The sequence below is a fragment of the Varanus komodoensis genome, unplaced genomic scaffold, assembly GCF_004798865.1.
Source record: "Varanus komodoensis strain SLA01 unplaced genomic scaffold, ASM479886v1 scaffold13_1, whole genome shotgun sequence".
Classification (NCBI taxonomy): domain Eukaryota; kingdom Metazoa; phylum Chordata; class Lepidosauria; order Squamata; family Varanidae; genus Varanus; species Varanus komodoensis.
In genome coordinates this window covers 7,994,315-8,000,314 of record NW_025335408.1, presented here as the reverse complement: position 1 = coordinate 8,000,314, position 6,000 = coordinate 7,994,315, and positions in this window count along the sequence as shown.

Sequence of the window (6,000 nt, the reverse complement as noted above, 5' to 3'; positions counted from 1 at the left end):
CAGAGTTGGTCTTCTGCCCCCTTCCCTTTTCCTCCTACTGCTGTAGTGATTATTTTAAGGACTAATGGTTGCATAGATTTTGGCGTACAGTATATTGTCTGTACCATTATCAGTTTTGCTAATCTATGCTCTACTGAAATCAATATAAATATTTTTGGCATATTTTGCATGTTTTTGCTTCCCAATCACTTTCCATTGATTCATGTTGGAGTTCATAGAATTTAACATGCAGCTGCCAAATTGTTTTCATGATACAATTACTTAACTTAAAAGCAACACCTTGATACTGTATCAGCCATGCATTCCACTGATATTCTGAATGGAACTGTCACTTTCAGGCAAGTCAAATCCATCACACTACTATCTATATTTGGCTTACAGGCTTAAGGAAATTATTAGCTGCTGAAAGAAAATCCAGTGGTAAGATGGATTTATTTCTTGATTAATGGTGGAGATTATTCACGTATTAATTTCAGATTTGTGTAATTTCACAAATTTGATGCTAATATTCTTGTTCCAACCACCCTTAAAATTATTATGATTACTCTAATTGTTTAAAAGCTATTATTTGATTCTAATTTATGGAGCAATTATCAGTCAGTTAAACATCTGCCACTTCTAACTACATTTTGGAATGTGAAGTTGCATCCCAATTTTTAAAAAGAAAGAAAGAAAAAGAACTAAAGAAGTGCAGTTGAATTTCTACTAAACCTTTCAAGTATAACAGCTTTTTGGTTCTGATTGATTGTGATTTGCGATGCATACCACATAATTTATAGCACTGCATTTCAGAACTGAGATTCTCAATGTTTTGTATAATGCTGTCCCCAGTATGCAACACCGATACATGTATGCATCATTTATCAATGCTTAAATATTTTTCCTAACATTAGATGTTGGACCTTTCTGAAGAATTAGTGCTCTTGTTAATTCTTATTCATGCCCATCGCTACAGGCATTCACCTGCACTGTGGACTTTTTATCTCATCCAAAGAGATGATACAGGATAATTATCTCACACTTTCATAAAAAAGTGAAGGGATGAAGGAATGAAACACTTTAGCTATTAACACCCAGGGTAGTCATATTCTCTTTAAAACCAAGCAGTCTTCATATGTTGCCACTCAGTATGAGAAAGAATTCTTAGCCACACCATGATAGGTTATTAAGTTCTTCAAGGCTGGTCAGTGGTCACAAAACCAATAACTTGTTTGCATGATGCAACTGAATACATTTTATCCAGATAAAATGTAGGAATCATAGTCCATTGGCAGAGCACATGAGTTTTATGATGAGGATCCAGGGTTCAACCCTTGTTTCCTGTACATAAAAGAACCAGGAAGAATATGCCTTGAAAGCCTGAGACCTAGAAGAGCTGCTGCTAGTTGGCATAGATTGGGGTCACCAATACAGAGTCTGTGGGCATCATGGTGCCTGTGGGGCCATCCAGTGGTACCCACAAAGGGCTCCTTAGCATGGTGCCCACAGACATCCCCAAAGCCTTAAAAAGATACTCTTTTTTAAAATATATGTGCATAAATTTGTATAAATGAATAGCAGTGAATAATATGTATTGTCCATGTGTGATAATACAACTTTCAATGAATTATATATTGCCTTGTTTTTCTCTCAACCCAATCCCTTTCTTTGCTATTTCACTCTCTTCCCCATCCCTTGCCTTTTTGCTTCTTTCTCTCTTCCTAATCTCACTCTTCTCCCATTTAGCCATTTAACATGTTGGTCTTTCAACTTCTAGCCTTTAGCCTCATTTTTCTCACCTCTCTACACCTTTGCCTTGCTATTATCTTCTTACTTCCAGTCACTAGCTTAATTATTTATCTCCTGCACACCACTTTTAATTACCTAGGTTTCCACAACAGTCATGACTAGCTAGAGCCTAGATGGGAACTAGATTGTGGTAGTGCCCAGAGCAGTTTCTCAAATACCCAAATGTGTCCCTTGGTCCAAAAAGCAGGGGAACACTGCAGTAGATGGAATTGGACCAGACAATCAATCAATCTGACCTGTTTGGTTCTAGAATGTAAAATTCAGTGGGTATCTCCTTTTCAAATATTGATATTAGGTTTTTCTAACTCCTAGCTTGTGCTCAGTCCTATTGTCATCCAACACAATGCTAACTTGAACACGTAGTTCAGCAACATATGTGTGTATGTGTGTGGGAATCAGCTTAGCATTCATCACATGATCAGAGAATTGCAGTTTGCCAGAGGCGATACTTCTAGAATGCCATCAGGGACTTTTCCATGTGCTTCACTAAGGATGATGGAATATTGTTGATTAAACAAATACACCTACAGAACTTTGACCTCAACTGAAGTGGATGGCACTTATGCAAGAACTTTTTGATACACAGTTTAAGAATATGCATAAACATTCTTTAGACATTCATTTCTGAACACATGAAGGGACTGTGATAATGTACAGGGTGCAACCATGTTTCTAAAAGTAATTCAGGATAGAAACATAAGAAAGGAATGTTTGTTCACATTGATTATGGGATTTATCAAGAGTATCATTTCAAAAAATATTTAAGTTACTTTGCTTTCACTTGTCCTCTTTTCTGAAATAAGTATGCTGATGACATCCAGCTCTACCTCTCTTTTTCAACCGATCCAGGTGAGGCAGTGGCTGTACTGAACCGGTGCCTGGCTGAGGTAATGGGCTGGATGAGGGCCAATAAACTTAAACTTAATCCAGACAAGACGGAAGTCCTGTTGGTGGGTGCAGCGAGCTTCTGGGTAGGTGGCCTGGACCTTGCCCTGGATGGGGTTGCACTCCCTCTAAAGGACAGGGTCCGCAGCTTGGGAGTGCTCCTCGACCCGGAGCTGTCCTTGGAAGCTCAAGTGTCTGCGGTGGCGAGGAGCACTTTCCTTCAGCTTTGGCTAATCTATCAGCTGCACCCCTACCTGGAGGAAGACTGCCTAGCGACATTGACACATGCATTGGTTACTTCCCGGTTGAATTTCTGTAACGCACTCTACATGGGGCTGCCCCTGAAGACAGTCCAGATACTTCAGATGGTGCAAAACAGAGCAGCCAGGTTGCTGACGGAGACTGGGCATTATTCTCACATAGCCCCAGTCCTCTACCAGCTTCACTGGCTTCCCATCAAAGTCCGGGCTCAATTCAAGGTGCTGGTTATTACCTATAAAGCCCTTAATGGCTTGGGATCTGGATACCTGAAGGAATGCCTTCTTCCATATTTGTCCTCCCGCCCCTTGAGATCGGCAGCAGAGGCTCTCCTTTGGGAACCCTCCAAGAAAGATATTAGGAGGCAAAGTACCCAGAAGAGGGCTTTCTCTGTGGTGGCGCCCCATCTATGGAATGCGCTCTCCAGAGTGGTCCACCTGGCACCGTCGTTATTTGCTTTTCGGTGCCAGGTTAAGACCTTTTTATTCCAGCGATATTTTAATAAGTTTTAACATTGTCTTTTCTATGTTTTTAACTGCAGCCAGTGTGGGCCGGGAATTTTATTTATGTTATATTTTATTTCATGCCGTAAGCTGACCTGAGGCTTTTTGCAAATAGGATGGCATATAAATATTTTATTTATATATATATATATATATATATATATATATATATTGCATTAAATCCAGAGCTGCACTCATGGGACATTCCTGTTGGGGGAAATGGGTGGGGATGATTATTTTTCCATGTTCTCCTTCTCCTTGCAACCACTGTGCCTCCTGAAAAACTGTTCTGGAGGAACTGTTTGAAACAATGTGGGAAGTGAAGCAGTGGGATGCAGCGGGAAGGGGAAATTGGTCAAAATTGATTTCTTCTGTCTTCCAGAAGAAATGTCTGATGGAATCACCACAACAAATGAAATATGAAATAAATAGGATTTAGTGCACATTCTGCTGTACATATTTGAAAAGATAATTCAGTACAATCCTCTTCAAATATCACCAGAAATGCAAATAGGTGATTGCATATTTGGTCCACTGTATAGCATATTCACAGAACACAGAAAACTCTATGTCAGTAATGAATCTGCACTAGAAACAATTATTTTTAAGAAGACCACTTTTTTATTGGTAGATTTTCTTTTGCATGAGGGAGTGTTCAATCACATCATTCCTGTCTTAAATTATGAAGCATTATCATTATGCATATCTCCAAATATATAGGCCAACCTTTACTTTCAAGTAACCCATTTAGGATCAGGCTGCAAGTGTAAGAAGAACTGAGCAAATGGCAGGGCTTATTTATAGGAGTAGGCATGACCTCAGCCCAAACTATTTATGTCAGCCACTTGGCATTTCATCTGTGCACTCCAATATTAGCTGTGCAAAAAACAAGAGGACAATCTTCTGTCTTGTTTATGAGAAGGATACTTGTATCAAAATATTGATGGATTGGGTTTTCTTTGTTCAGAGTTCTGCATGTATTTAAGGTGAGAATAAAATACAATTTCTGTATTTTCATAGCAAACAGATTGAATTGCCAAAATAAAATAAGGTCTTGGGCCTTCTGTTTGTCTCATGATTAGTCAATTAAACATACAGGATGCTGTCAGACTAAGCTTTTCTCAGGCCATCAGCCTACCTCATTCACAGAAATGTACAGGAGATTCAGATGATATCATCTTCCACTTGTAATTCTCCCAGATTTTCCATCATTCTTCTCATCCACTGCCCGCATCACAGAAAATCCATTACGGAATAAAAGACTGCACAGTTGCAAAACACTGTCAACCAAAGTGGAAAGGGAGTGATTCCCTCCAGCCTACTATGTGCCTTCAAAATCTGCTCCAGAGAGTGAGAAAACCCTCAGAGCACATTTTTGGGTGGTGCAGTGGACTTCAGAAAGAAGGAAGTAGGGAGCAAGTTCCATTTCACTAGCAAATAGAACTTGCTAGTGCAACTTTCACTATTAGACCATTTGATTTAAAGTATCCACATGTGACTTTTATATCTAAGACATCTGTCAAGACATCTTTATCAGCATGTTCTCTTCATTCTCAATTTTGCTCTAACATGCCTAGAATTTCATCAAATTACAAGTAAAATTCTTAACCAAAGTTCAACATCTATTTTTAAGAAGGAATATCAAGCATAGACATTGTGCTGTCAGTTATATGAAGATTGTACTGTTTCCTGAACCATACGCAGAGCAAAGCCAGCAGGTTCATTGCCCCACCCATGGCAAGACCTTGCCACCAAAACGCATGGCAGATTCCATTTGAAGAATGAGATCTTGGTTTTAGAACAGATTCACACCTCTTTTTAAAAATATACGTATATATAGCCTAACTTGGAGTGACAATAGGGTTATAGAAGCTGCAAATATGAGTGGTGTTCTGTTACTTTTTGCTTTCCCTTCAATGAGGCAATCCCACCTGGTTGATGCCTTGACTAATGACAAAAGCTCCATTAGATCAGACCAAAGACCTATGTAGTCCAGTATTTTGTTCCCCAAAATGGCCAACTAGATGCCAATGGGAAGCCCACAAGCAGGACTATTGGGAGGGCAATACTGATCTTTTGCTCTTATTCTTTGGTGACTGAATTCCACGGCATGACAGTATTCCAAGGCCTCTGATCCTGGCGGCAGAACAGAGTCATAATAACTGGGCTTATATCACACAAATTTGTCTAAGTCCTTTTAAAATTTCAAGTTGGTACCATTGCCACACTGCAACAAAACAACTCCCATAATTTCAGTATGAAGTACATCCTTTTGTTTGACCTGAACCATCCATGAATTTAGTATTATCAGTGAGAGAAAAACAATACTTTAAATTCACTCTCTCCAAAGTTATTTATTTCTTATTTCTTTTGCTTGCTTTTTTCTAAACTGAATACCTCTATGTGTTGTAGCTGTTTGTACCACAATATTGAACTTTCTGTACCTCTTACCACTGGGCATCTTTAGATGTTTTGGTGTTTTGATACGATGCAGAGCTGAAGATTTAAGCATGGATGACCACATAATATTTGGGACATAAACAGATAGATCAGAGATTGCTATATG